Source organism: Sinohyriopsis cumingii, chromosome 12 (genome assembly GCF_028554795.1).
Source record: "Sinohyriopsis cumingii isolate HCF-2022 chromosome 12, ASM2855479v2, whole genome shotgun sequence".
NCBI classification, from domain to species: Eukaryota; Metazoa; Mollusca; class Bivalvia; order Unionida; family Unionidae; genus Sinohyriopsis; species Sinohyriopsis cumingii.
The window spans coordinates 49156101-49182673 of NC_142972.1; the positions used below are offsets into that span (position 1 = coordinate 49156101).

The following is a 26573-nucleotide window of genomic DNA, read 5'->3' on the forward strand; positions in this document are numbered from 1 at the left end:
TGTAAATCCCATATAGACCAGATCTAAAATTCAAACATTTCATTTACATAATCTCCATCTTAAATGTAAGCAATATTCAGAGTTCCTTTGTTCAAGTGTTTTTTTAAAAAAAGGAATAACTGTGATATTGTTTTAGTAAAAGAGTTCAGTGATATTGCTTTACATTTTTACAACAGATGCCCAGGTCCACAACAGTCCAGGCATGACCAAGTCCACAACAGTCCAGGCATGACCAAGTCCACAATAGTCAGTTATGACCATAGATTCCCGGAGCTACAATAGTTAGTTCTGACAATAGAAGCCAAATCCACAATAACCCAAACTGACAATATAGATGCCCATATCCACAACAGTTAGTTCTGACAATTATTGCCAGATCCACAATAATAAGTTCTGACAATAGATGCCCTGGTCCACAATATCTAAGTATGCCTAGCATCACTATTTAAATTTGCCTAGAATCAATACCTAAATATGCCTTGAATCAAAATCTAAATATGCCTTGAATCAGTATCTAAATATGCCTAGAATCAATATCTAAACATGCCTGGAATCAATATCTAAATATGCCTAGAATCAATGCCTAGAATCAATATCTAAACATGCCTAGAATCAATATCTAAACATGCCTGGAATCAATATCTAAATATGCCTAGAATCAACATCTAAATATGCCAAGAATCAATATCTAAATATGCCTAGAATCAATATCTAAATATGCCTAGCATCAATATCTAAATATGCCTAGAATCAATATCTAAACATGCCTGGAATCAATATCTAAACATGCCTGGAATCAATATCTAAATATGCCTAGAATCAATATCTAAACATGCCTGGAATCAATATCTAAATATGCCTAGAATCAACATCTAAATATGCCTAGAATCAATATCTAAACATGCCTGGAATCAATATCTAAACATGCCTAAAATCAATATCTAAATATGCCTAGCATCAATATCTAAACATGCCTGGAATCAATATCTAAACATGCCTGAATCAATATCTAAACATGCCTGGAATCAATATCTAAACATGCCTAAAATCAATATCTAAATATGCATAGAATCAATATCTAAATATGCCTAGCATCAATATCTAAATATGCCTATAATCAATATCTAAGCATGCCTAGCATCAATATCTAAATTTGCTTAGCATCACTATCTAAATATACCTTGAATCAATGTCTAAACATGCCTAGAATCAATATCTAAATTTGCCTAGAATCAATATCTAAATTTGCCTGGAATCAATATCTAAATATGCCTAGAATCAATATCTAAGCATGCCTAGCATCAATATCTAAATTTGCTTAGCATCACTATCTAAATATGCCTTGAATCAATATTTAAATATGCCTAGAATCAATATCTAAATATCCCTTGAATCAATACCTAAATATGCCTAAAAGAAATATCTAAATATGCCTAGAATCAATATCTAAATATGCTTAGAATCAATATCTAAACATGCCTAGAATCAATATCTAAATATGCCGAGAATCAATATCTAAATATCCCTAGAATCAATATCTAAACATGCCTGGAATCAATATCTAAATATGCCTAGAATCAATATCTAAACATGCCTAGAATCAATATCTAAATATGCCTAGAATTAATATCTAAACATGCCTGGAATCAATATCTAAACATGCCTAGAATCAGTATCTAAATATCCTTAGAATCAACATCTAAATATGCCTGGAATCAATATCTAAATATGCCTAGAATCAATATCTAAACATGCCTAGAATCAATATCTAAATATGCCGAGAATCAATATCTAAATATCCCTAGAATCAATATCTAAACATGCCTGGAATCAATATCTAAATATGCCTAGAAGCAATATCTAAACATGCCTAGAATCAATATCTAAATATGCCGAGAATCAATATCTAAATATCCCTAGAATCCATATCTAAACATGCCTGGAATCAATATCTAAATATGCCTAGAATCAATATCTAAACATGCCTAGAATCAATATCTAAATATGTCTAGAATCAATATCTAAATATGCCTAGAATCAATATCTAAACATGCCTAGAATCAATATCTAAATATGCCTAGCATCAATATCTAAATATGCTTAAAATCAATATCTAAATATGCCTAGCATCAATATCTAAATATGCCTAGAATCAATATCTAAACATGCCTAGAATCAGTATCTAAATATCCTTAGAATCAACATCTAAATATGCCTGGAATCAATATCTAAATATGTCTAGAATCAATATCTAAATATGCCTAGAATCAATATCTAAACATGCCTAGAATCAATATCTAAACATGCCTAGAATCAATATCTAAATATGCCGAGAATCAATATCTAAATATCCCTAGAATCAATATCTAAACATGCCTGGAATCAATATCTAAATATGCCTAGAATCAATATCTAAACATGCCTAGAATCAATATCTAAATATGCCGAGAATCAATATCTAAATATCCCTAGAATCAATATCTAAACATGCCTGGAATCAATATCTAAATATGCCTAGAATCAATATCTAAACATGCCTAGAATCAATATCTAAATATGCCTAGAATCAATATCTAAATATGCCTAGAATCAATATCTAAACATGCCTAGAATCAATATCTAAATATGCCTAGCATCAATATCTAAATATGCTTAAAATCAATATCTAAATATGCCTATAATCAATATCTAAATATGCTTAAAATCAATATCTAAATATGCCTAGAATCAACATCTAAATATGCCTAGAATCAATATCTAAATATGCATAGAATTAATATCTAAATATCCCAAGAATCAATATTTTAATATCCCTAGAATCAATATCCAAGCATGCATATAATAAATATCTAAATATGCCTAGAATCAATATCTAAATATGCCTAAAATCAATAACTAAATATGCCTAGAATCAATATCTAAATATCCCTAGAATCAATATCTAAATGTGCCTAGAATCAATACCTAAATATGCCTAAAATCAATATCTAAATATGCATAGAATCAATATCTAAACATGCCTAGAATCAATATCTAAGCATGCCTAAAATCAATATCTAAATATGCCTTGAATCAATATCTAAATATGCCTAGAATCAATACCTAAATATGCCTAGAATGAATATCTAAATTTCCTAGCATCAAATATCTAAATATGCCTAGCATCAAATATCTAAGCTGCCCATCTGGAATGGATAACAGTCATCACTGAAAGTATATGTATCAGTCCAATTCCAGATCCTTCATTTTTGGTTAAAGCAATATTCATATACATCAGATTCCCCCACCACCACCACCAAAAAAAGTATCAGCATTAATCTTTGATCTTCACTTCTGTGAACATTTTTCATTTATTTACAGTATGGTTCACTGATTTCTTATTATCTACATAATGTATGTGACACCAAAAAACCTAACTCTATGTAATTATTATATTTATCATTGCTAAAGTACTTTCTGCCTACCTGTGTGCACATAGAAAACTCCTGTGTTTCTAGAATTTTGTCAGTATAATACAGAATACTCAATTTTCACTTCAAGTTCATAATACTTCCAGAAAATCCCAAATGGCAAAGACATCTTAGTGAAAGGCTTGTGATGCTGACTAGAATTAAATACATTAAACCAATTTCTTTGCAGCCTTATACCACTTTACCAACAATGGATAATTTTTTGGCAGGGGTGCAATCACTCAAAACCAAATCTGCTTCCATTAGCTGCCATCATAAATAGGTCTATTTAACATGCTGTAGCAAGTTACAGAAACATAACACTGTTTAGGGCCTGGAATGAATACTAAGTTAATATTCTACCCCTGCTAAGTTAGTTGTGGAAGCCTGACACTGGAAGCTTAATTTCTTGAAATCTCTTGGTAGAAAGAGATGCCATTTTTGAAGTGTATTGAGTATTTGCTGAGGAAGTGTTTAATTTCAAATTATTTGCCACTGAACCAAAAAGGTCCCAGTAGACAATGTCTCATGGTGGCTATTAGACTATTTCTGATGGCTAGAAGTTGAAGAGAAGACTTATTAAGACATTTGCTATATGTCTTAAAGCCATATATGATCATTTTGCAAATTACTCTTGTTGTCTGAAGTTGGGTTATTACTTCATGTATTTGTTATGCAAGTATTATTATATTTTGCAAAATGCAATACTACAAATAGTAAATATAAAATAGAATGTTTCTGAAATATGTCAACTTGAACTTTCAAAGCAGCTGTCTCTTGTATATCAACTGCATCAATGTTATAGAATAAAAATATCAATAGTAAGATTTTCAAGATGGCTGCCTTGACAAGCATACAAGCTGTGAGATTGGCAACATTTTCACTTAGCAGCAAATAAACACTATGAGCAGAATTTATTAATGATTACATGAACATCCATTTTGAATGAGTAATGATAAAAAGACTTTCAAAATGGTCATTGGGGTCAGGGCGTGTAAAAAAAGAAAGATAACATGTAACACACTAGGTTTTGTTTCTCTTGCAATCATTCCATTCCTAATTATTGAACAAATGGAATGCTCTAATTTTACATTTTCTTCATTGCCATCTTCCTTGTCTTTAATGAAGAACTTTAATGTGAAATGTCTTTTCAAATAATTGGTCCACTGACATAAGAATTTGTATGGTTGTAACATAATAAATACATTTCAGTATCAGCAATGGGTACAATGCAATGGGTCCTGCTGTCTGCTTGGCAGGGCTTTTAGCAAAGAATTGATTTAATTTGGTCTTTTATGGGACACAATAATACAAGAAGGTTATATTTAGTGTCAAGGCAATTGGAGTAAAGGGCATACCATGGTATCTGACTTTGGCTGATCTGATGTCAGGATTTGAAGCCACACCATTTCAGTTGTGAGTCCAGCATGCTGACCACTGAGTGACCATGTCTCTTGCCTTCAATAGTTACCTCTTATGCATGACAACATCACAGGTTTTTATAGAGAAATTATTGTTCAGAAATTAAATTTAGTATAATGAGGAATTCTGAGCCACATGCCATGCAGCAACTATGGGTCACAGAAATGAAAATGACTGCACTCAGTTGTGATAACAAGTGAAGGTAGAAGGAGATTAGGCTGGACGGAATGACCTAATGTTGCTTTCATCATGTTGTCCAAGGAAGAATGATTTAGATAGGTCTGTGAAGCTGCAATGAATGAAATCTTGTGGTCTTTTAGGTTCTCAAAAGAAGGGTCTCTATCGGTAAAGGACTGATAAGCTTTTCAGATTGTGGTGACAATCCACTGTGAGATAGTGGAAGCCAAAATATCAACAGAACCCTTAAGAGGAAGGAAAAGACATTCCTTTCCTTTTCCCTTTTGCGGCATTCAGGTGGAAGTGCCCTAAAAGCCTATCCTGATCATCTCCAGCACAGATTCAATTGAAGCCTGTAATCTCTACAGGTAATGGAGCTACCAAAGGTATCTGATTTTGGTTAAAAAGCCCAGCTGGCAAAGGAGAGAAACATTCATAATTGCCATTAAGTTGGAGACAAGATGTGTCAACAGACAATGCACCTCACAGCAATTTTCTAGGAGATGACAAAGTGAGCAAAAGCACAGTGAGGCCCAGAAAGGAAGCCTCACTCAAAGGTTCATGGGGGTGGGTAAGGACCACAAAACACAAGACAGATTCCATTGAGGCATAACAAGTTGGAGATGCAGGATCAAGATGAGACCGGGGGTCTTTCCTGAATGATGCTATGTCTGCAGTCTTCCAAGTGAAAGGCATCATCTGGTGATGCAGGATCAAGATGAGACCGGGGATCTTCACTGAATGATGCTATGTCTGCAGTCTTCCAAGTGAAAGGCATCATCTCAACTCTGGGTCCAAAGTCCAGTAGCCCAATGTGGTATAAAAGTCACATTGAGTCACAAAACAAAAAGCTTAACAATGATGAATAATGAAATTAGTTTATTAACATACTGTATATACTCAATTATAAGACAAATTCAGCTGCAAACAACACAGACCCAGATCTGCCATTGCATAATGTACCAGCAGATCTTGGTCTCTGCAGATTGTTAGGAGCAAACAGTAGAACAAACATTACAGACCCTGAGCTGCAGGCACAAGCAGATCAGAATCTTTGTTGTTTGCATTTTGATTCAACTAATAAATGAGTAGATATGGTAAGTAATCAAAGAATGGGGTTACTGATGTTTGTATGCATTATTTTTTTTCTTAAATAAGGCTAGTAGCAATGTAGTTACAATGCAACAAATTAAGATATTTCACAGAAAGGATGCATTTGTAGACAGCTTTATGTCATTATCCTTTTGACAGAAAGGCCTAGAAAAAAAACTTTTCATATGATACCAATGTAAAACAGCTCTCCCCCCCCCCCGCCATGAGTACCATATATACTCCTTTACAAGTTGGACTGAACTGAAACAACATAGACTCTAACCTGCTGATGCATTATGTGATGGCAGATCTGAGTCAGTTTGCAGTTTGATCCAACTTATAAATAAGTATTTATGGTAATAAGTATGCAACCAAGTTTGATTTGCATTCAAATAAACTTTAAATAAATTTGGTGCTATGCGTAGTGATATATTATTGTGTGTTATAATTAGGGTGCATTTGTAATAGAAAGAAAATCATGTCCAAGCCCAGTGGTTGCAACCATTAATAAGGAAATATATTTTTCAGCATAGGAATGTTCACATATACACCAAAATACCTGATTTATCTATTTATTTTCATTTGCAACCATAACAAGAAAAAAACAGTGGTATAAGATGACAAATTATAAAAATAAGGGATTCTTTTATAATACTTAAGGTGTCATTAAACTAATTAAGTTCCTTATGTATTTCCATTATTTTGCCACAGATGTTCATAAAATCCAGTACATTACTTTCAAGTTATCTTATTGTGATAGAGACTAATGTGGTCCAGAAATCAGTACAGGTTGCATTTTCTGTAAATAGTTGCATTTACAATAAATAACTGGAAATTTTATTGCAGGGGATTCACCAGCAGAATCACACCTGTTAGTTTTCTTGTTCAACACAGGAGGCTTACCTCACTAAACATTTAACCATTTATACCTGATTGACTGAATTAGTGTATTGATACCAGCAGTCTTTTACCTCTTTATACCTGATTGATTGAATTAGTGTATTGATACCACAGAGTGTATTACCTCTTTATACCCAATTGACTGAATTAGTGTAATGATACCACAGGGTGTATTACATATTTATACCTGACTGACTGAATTAGTGTTTTGATACCAACAGAGTTTATCACCTCTTTATACCCGATTGACTGAATTAGTGTACTGATAACACAGAGTGTATTACATATTGATACAAGATTGACTGAATTAGTGTATTGATACCACAGGGTGTATTATATATTTATACCTGATTGACTGAATTAGTGTACTGATACCAGAGGGTGTATTACATATTGATACATGATTTACTGAAATAGCATACTGATACCACAGAGTGTATTACTTCTTTATACCAGACTGACTGAATTAGTGTATTGATACCACCGAATACATTACCTCTTTATACCCAATTGACTGAATCAGTGTATTAATACAACAGGGTGTATTACATATTGTTACATGTTTGACTGAATTAGTCTATTGATACCACAGGGTATATTACATATTTATACTTGATTGACTAAGTTAGTATATTGATACAGAGTGTATTACCTCTTTATACCTGATTGACTGAATTAGTGTATTGATACCACAATATTTATTACCTCTTTATAGCTGACTGACTGAATTGGTGTACTGATACCAACAGAGTGTATTACCGCTATATAGCTATTCTGGAAGCCATGAAAGTGACCAGTGTTATAAGTGAGAGAGCCTTATTTAGAGGCAAGTTACATCTGGGGTTTGTCATAATACTGCATGAAAAACCAAGTACTGGTCACGTAATGTGAAATCATAATTGGTTGTTATTAACCAAGAAATAAAATCAAACAATCGTAACAGTGATAAAATGATCTTCAAAAATGTTATTGGGATCCATGACTATACCAATGTTATAAGATGGGCAGTGGAATAGGAAGTGGCGTTATAGCAAGGGTCTGTTGTATTGAAGTGATTAGAACTGAGAGTCATGTCATCAGTTGTCATTTATACTGCATGATCAAGTTCATTGGATAATGGGTAGGTGATTAGCGATGACATCAATGTGCATGGCATTAAAACTGGCTGATAATTATGTCCAGTAAATGCTGATAATACAAATGAGTTGATGCTGATAACACTAATGATTTAATGTTCATAATACTATTGAGTTTGTGCTGATAATACTATTGAGTTCATGTCTTTACTAACCATAATGAATACTCTGTTTATCTGTATGTAATAGGCAGCAGAGTATGTGTGTGTGTGTGTGTATGTATGTGATTTAGATTTTTAACGCAGCATGATGTCCCACCCAGTCACATTATCCTGACACCAGGCCAACCAGTCCTAACACTAACCTCTTAATGCTGAGCGCCAAGCGAAGCAGCTGCTAGTACCATTTTTGTAAGTCTTTGGCATGACTCGCCCGGGGATCAAACCCATGACCTCCCACATCCAAGGTGGATGCTCTAACCACTAGGCTACTGGAGTGGTTGGCAGCAGAGTAAAGGTAGTGTAAATATATGCACATGAACAATTGCATAATGTGATGGTAGACCAGGATTTATACAGTAGTTCCTCATTATAAAGCCCCTCACTATACCACTGCCCCTTTTAAAACATGGAAATGATCATGGATCCATGATTCAATTGGTTAAATCTTGGATTACAATTGATAATTAAAAAAGTAGTCAATTAATATCACTTAATTTTAGTTCCAAGTTGACATAACATTAGTTCATAATGTAGTTTCACATCTATCATTTTTTGTTGCTATGCACTACTATGAAACAACCTTGGTGGAAAAAAATTCTGTATGAGGTTCTCTCACTTAATAATACCAATCACTTATGGCTCCCATGAATAGCATCATAAAGAGACAGCATTGTAAAGAGACACCATTATAAAGAAACACCATTATAAGAGACAGCATTATAAAGACAAAACATAGTAAAGAGACAGCATTATAAAGAAACACCATTATAAAGAGACTGCATAATAAAGAGACAGCAGTATAGAGAACATTGTAAAGAGACAGCGTTATAAAGAAACACCTTTATAAATATACTGCATTATAAAAAGAGAGCATTATAAAGAAACACCTTTATAAAGATATTGCATTATAAAGAGACATCATTATAAAGAGACAGCATTATGGAGAACATTGTAAATAGACAGCTTTATGAGAAAGCAATAATAAAGAGATATAAACAGGGATAATTATAAAGAGAGAGCATTAGAAATAGAGACAAGGTATTATAAAAACACAGCATAAAGAGACAGTATTACAAACAATACATCATTAAAAAGAGACAGCATCATGAAGAGAGTGCATTATAAAGAGACAGTATAAAAAGAGAGACTGTGATAATGAATCAGCATTGAAAAGACAGAGCACTGTACTAATCTATCAAATAGAATGACCTTGATCTGGCCATGCATGGTGCTGTAAATGGTATCATGTTCAATACACATGAGCAAAACATAGGACAACAGTGGTCTAACAGTTACTGTGAATTCATTCTTTTTCATGTTTATACTGAAGAATCATTGTTTGTTGGATCTCTCAGTTTGTGACTTGTTGCAACCACAAAATCAATGAAGACTGTTACCTCACAAAATACCCCAATAAAATGTATGTCCTTCACTGATGGACTGGTTGGGTTTTGTAGGGTCTGATGCCATTTGTCAGTGTATGATGTAATTTGTCAGCAATGATGTCATTTGTCAGTATATGATGCCATTTGTCAGTACATGATGTCATTTGTCAGTATATGATGTCATTTGTCAGCATATGATCAGCTATACATAACAGTCAGGATATTTGGTGAAGGGAGAAGCTGTTAAGATCGTGGGAAGAACCACTGACACAAAGGAAGCTAATGGAAAGCTTTCTCACATATCCATGTTGGCAAGCCAAGACTTGAACATAAACATGTGATGTCTAAATGATCTGTATAGATGAGGACCTTAGACCACTCACCCACTCAGGACCCAAGACTAATGGAACAAATCTACTCAAGGGAATATAATTCATATTTTTTACTTGTAATGCTAAAAGTTCATTCTAATTAATATTATATATTTTCATATCTTTTAATCTATTAGTCTCTGCTTATCTCTCCATCTAGCCATCAATTATATCAGTTCCTGCAGCCATCCATTCTTCCATGCACAAATTATTCATCTTGTCTATCATGATATCTGTTCATTTGCAGATATTATTCATTGTTTTTTTCCTTTCTGCTTTTCTCTCTTCTGTGCCATTTTGTCTCAAATTTCCTTCACCTGTCCTTCTTTTCTTCTATCTGGCAGTATTTATTACATTTTCTTCTTGTTTTTTTTCCATGCCTGTCCTCATATATTTTACATCACCTTCAAGGAACCTAAGGTGTCAAAATTATTGACAGTTTCTTTAGGTATAGCACAGCAGGCTTCACAACTGAGAAGAACAATGGATCTACAAATGACATCCCAGAGGAGTGATAGGAACTATGATCTGTTTGTCTATATACCTCCTAGAATGTTCATTAATGGTTTCTGGAGTTCATATTGATTACTAATTATGCCCCATTCATAATGGACTGCCAGGACACCTTTGGTGTTAAATGCATATTTAGACATTACAGATAGCTTACAGATGCATACGTGACATGTATCACTAAATTTCTATTTCTTTTTATGGAATACACCAGGTTCTTGAATTGCTGTTTTTTTCCTTGAATTTATAATATTTATGAAGACAGACAATTTTTGTAATGCAATTTTTCCAAATATGGAAATGAGAGAGCAAACACATTTTATTCACAAACGCCTGGGGCACCTGCAGAATTATTTTCACAGGACTTGGGAAACAAACATACAAGTCAGCTATAAAGTTTTACAGATATAAGCCAATACATGTTTAGAGGTGTATATGATTGCCCCTCACTTGAAGCTGCGTGTGTCTGTGTGTGCACATGCACGCATGAATGCATGCATGTGAGAGAGAGAGATGTGGATACCCCTGCATTTCATTGACTGTGCCAAGGAAACTATTTCTGAATCCAAGTGAAGAAATTTTATTGCTATTTTCTCCCAAAAAGCTGTTGATTTAGTTTTGGGCATGGACAACCTAATATGATTTTTTGTGTATGCCCCTTCCAATTATCTACTGAGAACACAATTAGTATTAACCACAGCACCCCATCCACTCTGTAACTTCTGAAGGACTACTGAATTGAGTGTAAACCAACAACACCCCATCCACTCAATAAATTCTAAAGGACTTCATGGCTTATAACTTAATTTAGTTTGATTATAAATACTGAAAGGATTTAGGTCATGTTCAATTGTCCCAGTTTTTCTGACAAACTGTTAATGAGTTATGGCCCCTGTTTGACCCAAATCTGTCATTCAGACATTCTTTTGTCCCAGTGTACCATACTGGCTGGGGTATCTGTGACTGAGACTAGTCTCACAATGTTATACACCAGTATTGCAGACCGCTCCGGTGGCCAAGTAATTAGAGTGTCCGACTCGGATGCAGGAGGTCGTGGGTTCAATCCCCGACTGAGTCATAGCAAAGACTTACAAAAATGGTACTAACAGCTGTCTTGCTTGGCACTCAGCATTAAGAGGTTAGTGTTAAGACTGGTCAGCCTGGTGTCAGGATAATGTGACTGAGTGAGATATCATGCTATATGTCTGCAGCATGATTCCTCATTGCTAGACATCACTATAAACTGCCACAATGCAAACATAGTGATATGACTGAAAAATTGTTCAAGCTATGTAAAAATCCAAATCACACACACACACACACACACACACACACACACACACCAGTACTGCACACAACAAATTATCACTCACAACAAACCAGTATTCAAAATGAACAAGTAAAAGCAATACATGTAGAATAGGACAAAGTTTGCTTTTGGGAAATCATTCTGCCCCATTCTGTCTCCTTCCCAAGTAGAACACTATAATTTGGTGATGATGATTCGGTTAAAGTAGGAAATTACAAAAGAACTTATTTCATCAGCTGAATTACACTTGCAGTAACTAGTGAGATGATTCCTTCAAATGCATGCAAAAAATATTTGAGAAAGTTTCTCCCCATTTATTCAGGCAAGTTTCAGAAGTTCACATGGACAAATGATCATATGAGATTACTGTATGATCTTAAGTCATTTATGTGTCATTAATTTTGTGCCGTCTGTTCACAATTGCTATTTATAACATTGCAAGAACCACTCAACAGAATTTGATAAATTTTGAAGACATCTGGGCATGAGACTCTTTCAAACCGATTCAAGCAACCCTGATCAGTGTGTGAAACTTGCCAAAAATTTTCACAAGCCCAGGACTAGTAATCTGGAAATACTACTGGTCCTGTCCAAAACCAATGGGTCCTACATATCATCATACAAAATAAAAAATGTAGTCAATGGCCCATCGGTAAATAATGGTAGATATGAATATCAGTCCTTAGTAAGGTTATTTATATAATGAAACATGGAACATAAAGTAAAACACACAATATGATATTTGTATCACATATAAATTTTACTATATTTTTATTAAAGTCAAAATAACAAATCCAGTATTTACTGACCAGGACAATGATGCTCACTGTCCAGCTGATCCAGATCCATATATAACTTATGTACAGGCTGGGTATCATAAACTCATCGTTGATGACCAGTCTGATTTATAGTCTGTATAAGGATCTTCATCCAATTGACTCTGCATCGATGACAGTATCAGACCTAGGCCAAGCCTCAGCATCGATGACAGTATCAGACCTAGGCCCAGCCTCAGCATTGATGACAGTATCAACACTAGACCCAGCTTCAGCATCGATGACATTATCAGAACTAGACCCAGCCTCAGCATTGATGACAGTATCAGACCTAGACCCAGCCTCAGCATCGATGACAGTATCAGACCTAGACCCAGCCTCAGCATTGATGACAGTATCAGACCTAGACCCAGCCTCTGCATCGATGACAGTATCAGACCTAGACCCAGCCTCAGCATCAATGACAGTATCAGACCTAGACCCAGCCTCAGCATCGATGACAGTATCAGACCTAGACCCAGCCTCAGCACTGATGACAGTATCAAAACTAGACCCAGCCTCAGCACTGATGACAGTATAACACTAGACCCAGCCTCAGCATTGATGACAGTATCAACACTAGACCCAGCCTCAGCATCGATGACAGTATCAGACCTAGACCCAGCCTCAGCATTGATGACAGTATCAGACCTAGACCCAGCCTCAGCACTGATGACAGTATCAAAACTAGACCCAGCCTCAGCACTGATGACAGTATCAAAACTAGACCCAGCCTCAGCATCGATGACAGTATCAGACCTAGACCCAGCCTCAGCATTGATGACAGTATCAGACCTAGACCCAGCCTCAGCACTGATGACAGTATCAAAACTAGACCCAGCCTCAGCACTGATGACAGTATCAAAACAAGACCCAGCCTCAGCATCGATGACAGTATCAGACCTAGACCCAGCCTCAGCATTGATGACAGTATCAGACCTAGACCCAGCCTCAGCACTGATGACAGTATCAAAACTAGACCCAGCCTCAGCATCGATGACAGTATCAGACCTAGACCCAGCCTCAGCATTGATGACTGTATCAACACTAGACCCAGCCTCAGCATTGATGACAGTATCTGACCTAGACCCAGCCTCAGCATTGATGACAGTATCAAAACTAGACCCAGCCTCAGCATCAATGACAGTATCAGAACTAGATCCAGCCTCAGCATCAATGACAGCATCAGAAATAAACTCAGCATCCAAAAGATGAGCCTGTGGTACCCAACACACAGCAGCTTATGGGATCAGATCTGTGAAACGAGTTCTAGCAGTGTACTGAATTGGAACAAATGCATCCACATCAGCAGAATGCAGCTAAGTTCAGCATTGTGAATGAGTGCTAAATGTCAGTACATTTTCACCATAGCATCTTGAAATGTAGATAAATTTACCTAAATAAAACAACATCTGCATCATCTAGTTTTTTTATACTAATTTATATTTTGTACCTTTTTCATGTTTGCGATATAATTTAACTAAAGAGGAGACCATGTTTGTTTGCCTATGCCACGCGACATCTCCCATTATTGCTTTGTAGGTAACGAAAATGAACTCTTCTGTAATTTATATCCTCATTCTAATAGATAAGGTAGCAACTCAAAACCCTGGCTAGTGAAGACAATAACTCCAGAGCTAATAGTGTTAACATTGTGGATCAGAAGTAGTATGTGTTCATATGACATCACATTGACACAGAAGAGTCTTAATTATATGGAGTTACATGCTTCTAGTGAATACAAATTTATCTTCTCAAATCAGCCAGATTCACAAGTGGTGATCTTAGAATCAATTCTTAATTGTTTAATTTTCACTTGGTTTTAAATATTTATTCTAAATAGCATGAAACTATAAAATTTGTAGAATCAATGAACTTGATATGCCTTAAAATTCCAGCTGACTTGATTGAATTGACTACTCATATCTTGCCCCAGCCAAGCATAAAATTGGCTGGCACTGGACCAGCTGGCCAGTGGCAATTTCACACACTGATCCGCATCTACCATCAGATATGGCTGTCATCGATAAAAATAGAGAAACATCAATGACTTATCAAAATCTCGCAACAGAATTTGAACAAATTTGATAGAAAGGTAACATCAGAGGTGTAAGAGGTGGACGAAAATCAAATAAACGATTTATTATTACCAAAATCAACTTCATAAAAGTTGAAGAAAAAAAAAAATCATCATCACTGGAATGGCCAACAAATCTGGACAAACAGTCCTATATGTAGCCACCAACACCCCAATTCAGTATCACAATACCAAAAGAACAAAGAAATACAAAAGCAGGAACTACCACAAGAAACAGCAATATAGACAGATGCAGCAACAACTACAAAACAACAGCAGCAACAAACAATTACAAGAAACAAAACAAACACAACAACAAAAACAACACAAATATTTAAAACCAGCATTCAAGAAAACACAATGGAGTTCATGAAACATAAACCGAATTTCATCTTTTGCCAATCAAAATCATACAGATGATATTTAGCAGTAAAATAGTAAACAGAATGGAATGCTTATTAAATCAGTGCACTTTTTTAAAATAACTTTTCAAAAAAGAGGGACTTCAAACACCTAAGACAGGGGAGAAAATAGGTACAGTCACTTAAAGGCAGGGACATCACTCCTACTAGTTGAGATGGTGTGCTGAGCCAGTCCAAGCCCCCCAACTCACATGTTATAAAAACTTTCCACTCCAAACACTATGTGACCATAGCATCTCAAAAGTAGTCACATGATCTCACATCTGTCCAATAATATCTGAAAATCTGGTCAGATTGTCCTTCCAAATTTAAAATGATACATCTGAAAAATAACAAACCTGCTAGCTCTAATAAAACAATACCAGTTCATATTTCGTCTTTCTCCTTTGTTTTTGGTTAGATAGTCTCCCCAGGGACAGTGCAACTGCAGTGTGCTAACTTTGTTTATTAGCACAGATATCATGGAGTTATACTCGTTTATAATGCCACAACATACTATTGACACAAAAGTGTAAAATTATATTTAAAATCAATATCTTGAGGAATTACCCAGTGCAACCATTGTTATATATATTTAATTTGTATTGTGATTATATATTTGTAAATAAAATATAACATTGCTAATTTTTGTCTATGATTGTAGATTTTATATTAAGATTATTATTATTTGTAGAATTATGTATATTTAATTTGTATTGTTGTTAGTTTTTTCTCCATGATTATATGGTACATACAATTGTATTATGGACTTTACCTTGTTCAAAATCAAGTTCAGTGTGTACATAACTTAAAGCTCATCATTCTCTAAACATAATAGTACATGGTTAATATTTCCCTAGGAGTATGGGTTAAATATTAATATTATCAACAAAGGTAAACATATTTAATTTGGGTTTGATATTTACTACATTTCTTATTATAATTGTAATAACATATCTTATCCATTTACAACTGAGATTCTTCTAGAAATGAACTATTGTCCTACATCTTGGCTCTTCTTTTGCATCTTAGTTTTTTTTATTATATGATTTTGTTTACTGGAAAAACTATTCATTCTTGCATTTCACATCTTTAGCAGAATCATTCGTATTGATGTCTTCAGTACTTTACACAAAATTATTTATTAAAAATATTATTTTCTGGAAATACAAAGTGTGCTTTCATAATAATATTGGACAGAAACATTAACTTAGAATTATAGTGAATTCAGACAACTTGGAATATATTATTGTGATTCATTGGAAGACTTGTCACTTCAGGCCACTGGTACATTAGTACATTCAAGACTACAGGAACATCAACACCATCACCACTGGCTCTTAATTTGAAATGTAATTAGAACATGATTCATTCAGGCTGGCGAAAGAACGTTTTGGACTGTTTGGTATTTAATTCAGAATACTGTAAGTTCTTTCAATTTTCAATTTTGTATTTTAGGAAAATAAATTATTTGTTGAATTTTATAAAACATGATGGTTTTTGCTCTTTTTTATTTCTTATTTTAAGAACATAGTAGGTAAACATGTTTACTTGGATTTGAGTTCAGGACATTGGTATTCCCCTCAGAAAAACATGATATACCTGATCTTTGCCAGCTTACTAAAACTTAACAGACCTGATCTTGCCGACAACTTAGAATGTTCTAGAAATGAAATACTGACCCTTAACCTGTTATGTATATTTGATTTAATTATATCTGATTTAATATATATTTATTTCAATTTAATTGTTTGTCAGTTTTGTTTTTTTATTTTTCATTACATGATATTGTAATGTAAATTTATTCACTAGAGATGATAATTTTTTTTAGAAAATAGTTTGACCTTAACTGTTAGTTTATAAACATCAGGTGTTGAACTAAATCCTGACCTTGTTTCAGAATTTGTAGCAACCTTTGTAAACAAGTTTTATTTTATTTTAAAATGATTGGTTGTTTCCAAGGTCATGATGGGACCTTGTCTTTAATATATAAACAATTGTTTAAATTTTTTTTATTTCTTAGAGTAGAAATGATTGGTTTTTGTCAGGGTCACACTGGGTAAATGTGAGCTGTAACAAGTACTTGCTTCTATAAACTTCTAGTAGATGATCATGTGACCCTTGTTTATGGTTTAGAAAGCCCATATAACCCATATTGTGGAGAATTAATGAGTAGAAATTGCGCCATTACACTGTTAGCTGTATGTTGTGCAGTGTTTGGAGTTATTTCAAATTACTTGGTTTGGAGTTAATTTCAAATTACTTGGATTCAAAAGGATTAATTCTGTTATGTTTCTGGAAAATATGTGTACTCATGTAATATTGTGGAACAAGGATAGTTTTTTTAATAAAAATTTATTCAGCGATCAGAAACCGGAGTGATAATTTTTATTTCTACAAGGAACTGTTGACTTCAACGCTACAGATTGCAGCATACATCATCGTCTTCCATCTTGGATTCTTTGTCGGGATTCGAATGTGAAATCATTAGTACATTTTGTTATTAGGACTATAAAACTTTATTCTCAGATTATTTTTAGATTTGATTCTATAAAACCATAAGTTCATATTTTTTCATTTCTACAGAATTTTTCCTGGGAAATAAATTATTGTATTTTTTAAAAGCTTGTTGTTTTCACTCTTTCTTGTGTTACTGTTTATTTGAGCCTAAACAAATGACATAAGAAACCTGGTACTATTATTGTGTCTTAAGTTTTTATATAACGGTAGTGATCAACAGAATTACTCATTTCTGTCATAAACATCTGAAGTGGAATCAGTCTTTCGGGTGTGTTTAGTTATAATCTGAGGATTTATTTATTTAAATTATTCATTGGAGTTACAAAGTGCTCTTTGTCTTTAGGAATAAATCACTATATTGGGATTATAGTGACTTTGTTTAGAGGCATTTGGGATTATATCATTGTGATACATCAAGATTATACATCAAGACTGTTAGCACATCAACACTATTCCAGGCTATTGGTATATCAGCACATTCAATGTTAGAATTCATTCAGAACACCAACATAATTCATTTGGAATACACTCTCCTCTTCCTTATCTATATCAATGATCTACCATTAAATAATGAATCCACAAATACAGATTTGTTTGCAGATGATGCAACCTTTTATACATCTAGTTCTGATACTGAAGTTATCCAAATGAGATTATAAACTCAGACATTATTAGAGTCCAAAACTGGGCACAACAAAATAGGATGGTAATTAATGAAAGTAAAAAAAAATGTATGATTTTGGGGTCATCACAAGAAGCTACACAAATTAGGGAACCCAGAACTATCTCTTGCAATAAATAATCATCCATTAGAAAATATCAAACATGAAAGGCTTGTAGGTGTGACCATAGATAATAATTTATTATGGAATGACCATATTGATAAGCTTTGTAAAACACTGTCATCCAAAATTGCCCTACTCAACAGAATCTAGAAATAATTACCTATGGAAACTCGAAATCTATAAGTCATATATTCTTCCAACAATGGATTATTATTCAAATGTATGGGAAAACTGTACTAAATCTGAGCTTGACAGGATTTATAAACTTCAGAAATGAGCAGCATGTGTAATTTTAGATGCATCTATTGATCATCTCTCAAAAGCATTGTTTACAGAACTCAAATGGTTCACAATATATGACAGGATAGATTTTCACAAGGCAGTTCTTTTATATAAATGTCTACATGGAACTGCACCAGAGTATCTTCAGGACTTATTCAGGCCTTTTTAAACACTATACCAGTTGAGATCAATATCACATGGAAACCTTCTAGCTCCAAAACCAAAAACAGAGCAAATTTAAAAAGAGCTTCCAATACTCTGGTACAGTTCTGTGGAACAAGCTTCCACTACAGTAAAATCTGCTGAACATATCAGCGTATTTAAGAAGAGATATCATGAGCATGTATGTGCTTCTAATAGATAATGGAATTTAGTAATTTAATACTAAAAGTTATATACACAATAATTATTGCTATCTTCATATAATGTGCATTGTTATACTCTCCTTAAGAGGGCCTCAAGGGAGAATAGTCCTTGACTAATGAGTCACCCTCTATAAATAAAGCATTATTATTATTATTATTACTCTTATTATACTTTTGGACTTGTACGAGAACATTTAGTACTATTTGGGATTAATATTCAGTACTGTAAGTTCTTTTTAAATTTTCACTGTATTCTAGGGAAATAAATTATTTGTTGAGTTTTACAAAACTTGTTGGTTGTCACTCTTTTATGTTACTTAGCTAAGGCCAGATTTCTAAGACTACCGGATATATTGATGTGTTTGGTTTTTCATTTTATGAGTGGAATTCTGGGTATGAAGCTTTATGATATGCTACAAAATGTATTATCAACATTGCAAAATAGGAATAATAAGCATGAAAGCACATATTACACATATCTAAGTGTGGTTGACATTATAAGAAGTTTTTTAGCTGAAACCCCATATCGATATGACCATCCATTTCAGGAGAAGCCATAACAAGATTTTTAAGTATAATGGCTGCCACAAGGAATGTCAGATCAGCACTATTTCATTGTAAGCCAACCAGGCATCATAAGCCCCATGTCAACAGGCTGATCAATGTTAAGCAATTTAACAAGATTTTTAAGATTAACACCATGTCATCCATATTAGATGTAAGATATATGTAGAATATTTGCTTTATTAATCCAGTGATGATGCTACATGTCTGCAGCATGATGACTCATTGCTCGACATCACTATTATAAAAACTGCCACACTGCAGACATCATTGCAATATGATTCAGATTGTTAAAGCTATGTTAAAAATCTTAAATACACACACATGCACACACACTTTTCTGATCCTTTCATCAAATCTCTGCTACTCCATCTATTAAATTTCATATTTTATTTTATTTATTATATTTTGTTTGCTCTATCCAGGCCATAATACCATAGTCCTCCATTTCCAAGATAACAATAGCCAAAGCACCATAGAGGTCAGGGATCATATGATATATCATACCCCTCCCCTAAAACATTTCCACATTCTTGCGCAGACACTGAAAGGACATTTTTTATTCCGAGGAAAATTCAGGCTAATTGGAGAGGTAACCTGGACCCATTAAGGACACATCAATTCCTAAATGTTGAGATCATCAAAGATGAAGACTACCAAAAATGTAATCCAGGCAGGGATCTTCTAAGAGATGTTAAAAATGCTTGTGGTACATACAATGAGAATGACAAGAAATTACTAGGAAAGGACTGATGTGATGAGATGATGTGCATACTATGCATACTAAAAATTAGGATGATGAAGTCAAAACTACTGACTTGAAGTCAAAACTACTGACAAAATTTTGGAAATCTCTCAATCCCTCCAAACCTGACCTCTCTGTTCGGTTACATGCATGAATGAAATACTTGTGACTCTTCTGGTGCATATTTTTTAGATCAGTCCAAACAAGACCATGTGATGGCTGCAGAGATACTTCCCTGGGCAGGCATTTTACTCTGATATCCTCACCCTGATAGCCTCACCCCAATATACTCATTCTTGTCTCTGATATGCTGTTGAAACACCAACTAATAACACAATCTCGCACATGCGTATATATGTAATAAGAGTTGATCTGGAAAATATTATCAATTGTTACAAAGAATGTAACATTTTAAAATGTTATCAAATGTTACAAAGAATGTAACATTTTAAAATGCTATCAAATGTTACACAGACCAAAGACCATATTTAAATGTCATCAAATGTTACAAATAGCATAATAATTTCAAAAAATTTGATCAATAAACAAACCCACATGTGCCTGAGATCACTCCCCAATCTGATAATCTGACTATAAACTAAATACAAGAAAAATTTGCCAAGAAATCTGGGTGAATAAAATGATTTCTGTATAAATTTCTTCCAATACTGATGATTGTGTATGTTATGGAAATAGTTGTTGCAAGGTTTCTGTAATTTTATCTTAACAAGGTTTCCCTAATTTAACTTTACAAGATTTATCTAATTTAACTTTACAAGATTCGTCTAATTTTATCTTTAAGGTTTCTTTAATTTTATCTTCATCCATATTCTCATGTAACATCATATTATCCAAAACTGAATGGTCCTTATGTAACATCATATTATCCAAAACTGAATGGTCCTTATGTAACATCATATTATCCAAAACTGAATGGTCCTTATGTAACATCATATTATCCAAAACTGAATGGTCCTTATGTAACATCATATTATCCAAAACTGAATGGTCCTTATGTAACATCATATTATCCAAAACTGAATGGTCCTTATGCCAGGACATTGTGCAAAAATTGGTCCAATTCTGCTCAGCAGTTTTCTGAGAAAAAGATGTGCTAGCAATTCCTTTAATCATGGATTGACATCATCTGTACAAATTTTAAGGCCCTTTATGACAGCTGGACGCTTTCTGAAAAGTTCAGTAAAATGCTGTTTAGCAGCTTTTCTGAATAAATACTTATCTGTAGCAAAATAAAGCATGATTCCTTAGCTTTCAACCTTATCACAAGGCCTTCATCAGAGGAATGACATCAGGACTGGAATCACATGATTCCTTAGCTTTCAACCTTATCACAAGGCCTTCATCAGAGGAATGACATCTAAACTGGAGTCACATGATTCCTTAGCTTTCAACCTTATCACAAGGCTTCATCAGAGGAATGACATCCGGACTGGAATCACATGATTCCTTAGCTTTCAACCTTATCACAAGGCTTCATCAGAGGAATGACATCCGGACTGGAATCACATGATTCCTTAGCTTTCAACCTTATCACAAGGCTTCATCAGAGGAATGACATCCGGACTGGAATCACATGATTCCTTAGCTTTCAACCTTATCACAAGGCCTTCATCAGAGGAATGACATCCGGACTGGAATCATATGATCAACTAAATGTTGATCACATGAGAAAGTCTTTCTGTACAAATGTGGAAGTTCCAATCTGGAACACTGGCTCTCCCTCCATGATTTCAATAGCTTCCCTTATCTTTCTCCTTGGGTTATTGTTATCTCTTCCGTGGACTCTGATGTTATTCCAAGAATAGTATGCCCTGATTCTTTGCAATTATCACTCTGTAGTTGATACATGACTGATCACTTCTTATTCAAGTGTAGTCTTTGGGATGTACCAAACTTGAATGGAGGATGTTTATGGGTTTGTGGATCAAATTAGCTCCATGCTTTCAGCAGATTTTTTAAAAAATCTCTCAAAGAGATAGCTAATATATGGTAATGGGGTAGACATGAAAAACACAAACATCCAGTTTTTGCAACCATTAGCCCTTAAAAGGCTTAAGCTGTCTTAGTATGGTTAACCTCCCTCTCAGTCTTCCTCAACACTAATAAAGCTGATCACCCAAGTCAACAAGTTCTAACCACTGATCTCTTATGTTCACAATGGTGGTTAAAGATTACATACTGGTCTGTGTGGATAGGTTCACAGTCAACTGTAACTTTTGTTCCCCCATCATCTAAAATGAGAACAATTTTCGTTCAAAAAATGACAACCTCCAATCTTCCTCCAGTTCATTAGGTAATTGGATGTTTTCATCAATGGAATTGAGATGCTGTGAAGTCTTGAATACTACATTCATGCATCATGGTGAAACTGTCATCCACATAACAAAACTACAGGTCCGGAGGATTGGGCTTTAGCATGTTCAAAATCTTTCATGTACAAATTTCCCACAAATAGGAGAGACTGGCAAGCCCTGATTACTGCCTTGAACTTCTGTTGACAGAATTCTCTCTGATAGACAAAACAAGTAGTATTTAAGACCCATTTCAAAAGAGTAATTCCCTGTTCTAGCACAAAGGTAGTGTTTGTTTTACTCCGTATCTTTCGAGAGTCTATTCTGAATGACTAACAAGGCCTTTTCGACAGGTATCCTGTAAAAAGGGTGCTCACATTATATGATACAAATTTTTCCTGTTGGACCATAATTCTGGATTGGAACTTCTACCTTTGTACAGAAGAATTTTTATGAAATGGTCAACATTTAGTGATCATGTGACTCCAGTCCAAGTGGCATTCCTCTGATGAAAGTCTTGTGATTTGGTCAAATGCCAAGGAGTCATGATTTATTTTGCTACAGGTATCTATTTTTGTTCATTAATGATGCATGGCTGTAGTTGGTAACAATATTAACTCTTGAATTATATTTGAAATATTCAGGGTTTTTGTTTTCAATATTTGGCAACTGTGCTTGTTGCTGAAAGCCTTTCACACCAGTATTCTTTGTGCTAATTTAGTCCAAATTGGGCATGTGGCTTTTGAGAAGTTTGGATAGTAACTCTTGATACATGACACATGCTAGACCCAGCACCATAAGGTCACCTGACCATATGACCAGTCAGAGATAAAAGCAATCATAAATTTATAAAATTCATAGGGGTTATCTGAAACCAAATTATCTTCCTTTTCAATGTAGCTGGATGGATTGGATTGGGCAGAACAACAATTCACAGGCACCATGCTGACCATTCAATTTTCTCTTACACCATCAGAGCACTGGCTATTATGCATCCTATTACAAGCAGACAAGCTACAAATTCAGCAATTATTAACGTTCACTAATTCAATTAATGAACAACATTTTTGGAAAATGGGTTATAGTTTGGTTTACTGTTGTTTTAGTTGATAACTAATACAAATGCTTCATGCAATAGTCACAAAAGTGTTTCCACATTTCATCACTAATTTTCTTTTCCAGGACCTTAGATCCAATGTTAAGTTCAGACAACTGACTATATTCAGTGCAGATTTAAATCTAATGAAGCCAGATCTGGGGCAAATTACAAGCCTCAATTTGTCATCACAATTAAGGGTACATTTATTACACAGGGCTTGGATACGATCTCAAGCCAAATAAAGCACGATTGCTTCATTATTAAAAAATACTGGCAACAAACAACCTTCTTGACCTTCTCCAAGATTATAAATCTTTGGGCAAATGAAGGCTGATTGCTTCATTATTCCAAAATGGAGATAACCAACTTACTGAGTTATTTTGGATAATCAGTACACAGAGAAAAAGACCTCTTGCATAATTGAGTGGTAGATGCTGCTTGACGTGTTAAACAAGGTAATGAAAAAAAAAGTAAAAATTAATTTCAATTACAATTTTTTTCTCTGGTATCTTGAACTTATTTGATTTTCAGTTAAGAGTTTTCACATGTGTAACCTTTCATAAATCAATATATAATTTTATTGCAGGCATTTTTAATAGGAATTATTTTTGCTCATTTTGGTGTTCTATGTCATGACCACACATATAGGTGATTAGTTCTGAAGCATTATGGGTAAAGTGCTTTCCCAAAGGACAAACCACTGTTACAGCCAACCCATGCTTATCAGATGCTGAGGATTCGAACCTGCACCCTTTCAGTCACATGTCTGGCATCTAACCACTTAGCCACTACAGTGTATGCCTTTATTAGTCACCTCATACAACATGCAGGTGGTGCATTGCATCAATTATTTGTCATTTACAATGCAATGGATACCTCATACATGTGACAGAACAGAAGGCAAATCAGGAAAATTTTCATCGACCAGACTTCTGAGATGCAAGTGGAAAAAATGACAACTACTGAATTTTTTTCTCTCACTTTTTCTTTATTAAGATATGAAATTTATGTTATCACATCATTCTTTGCATGGGTTATATTTGTGGCAGTCATTATCCTTGTTGATCTGAACAATTAAGGGATGATGACAGACCCTGATTTACTCACAACTGTGTCTGTGTCTTATTTACTCATTAAACCCTGGCACCACTTTTGTGTGTCAGGCAGTAGTACCCTACTTTCAAGTTCTGTAGTGTCAAGGTCATTTAGGATACACCAAATTAGGTGGCATTACAGAAAAGTAGACAGATGTAGTTCTACAATGATACCAAATAATCTGGACTTTCTACTTGCATTACAAAATAAGGATTTGCTTTTTTGAGACCTGATTCTTGTACACCAAAATTTTGCTTGTTGTCAGAAATGGATTTTGTGTCTGGATTTTTTACTCTTTGGCTTCAAATCTAAGGCACACCAGTCGGAAACTGCACAAAGACAGGTGAACCTTTGCAAAAAGTAGGATAAGTTAGGAGTAAAATGTGGCCAGGAAATGAAAAAGATGGGACATTGATATTTTAATTTCCAGTCCTTTTCTATTGGCCTTTATGAGATAGGTTATTATTCTCAAATGAACAATATCACTTTGGGGGTGGAGTGGGGTGGGGTGGAAAGTGTCACATGCAGTGACCCAGCTTTGGATCTCAAGACACTTTTGGTTTTGTTTCAACCCCACCTACCCCATCATTTTCTGGGAATATGGCAGGTTTGGTATGTCACAGCTGACTGCTTATTTTTGACCAACGAGTCTCAATGACCTTAGTCTTTCATAGTCAGGTTAAGGTATGGGGTCTTGAACTAAACTTACTGTTTAGATACCATTATTTTCTTTACTAAACTTATCATATGACTGTGTTCTCTGACCATGAGACCCTGGAAACTGTAGATTTCTTTATTACCTTATGTGCATTAAATCATCCATAAAGTTACATCAATGACTTTTTTAATTTGGAAAATTCATTTTCTTAAGCCATAAAGACTCTGACCTATTACCTTTGGACCCCAAATCTATAGGCCTTTGTTGAGAACTGAACTATCTGTGCACAGATCATTTATCTTCTATCAGTCACAGTGATGTTGATAACTGACCTTTTGACCCTAAATTGATAGGCCTTCTCCTTACCATAGTCCAAGCTATCACAAAATTTCCATCTTTGGATGTGATGTGGCATTAATATGATTGAATGAAAACCAATTTTCTTCCATCAGTCATAGTGACCTTGATATCTGACTTTTTTATTCCAAAACTTCATACACCAAGTGCAAGTGATCCACAAAGTCTGGTCCAGAAATGTGATACATAACTAATGTTATTATGTGAAATCCATTTTTCATCTTCGAGTTACAATGACCTTCAGTCTAGAAATTTTATATCCTAAAATGATGATTTTAGCCTTTGACCTTTGACCTTTGATGCCAAGATCAACATGATTCTTCAATAACTTACATGCAAGCCAACCACAAAGTCATCAATGACCTACATGTAAGACAACCACAAAGCCATCAATGACCTACATGCAAGCCAACCACAAAGCCATCAGTGACCTACATGCAAGCCAACCACAAAGCCATCAATGACCTACATGAAAGCCAACCACAAAGCCATCAATGACCTACATGCAAGCCAACCACAAAGCCATCAATGACCTACATGCAAGCCATCAATGACCTACATGCAAGCCAACCACAAAGCCATCAAT

The 26573-nt window shown here is 34.5% G+C and overlaps 1 protein-coding gene across 3 annotated transcripts in view; it reads right to left on the bottom strand.

The window, feature by feature from the left end:
• The window catches only part of LOC149786411 (synaptotagmin-7-like), a 555714-nt gene that overhangs the window by 365674 nt on the left and 163467 nt on the right, over positions 1-26573 (bottom strand). The gene's annotated exons all lie outside the window — the stretch shown is intronic.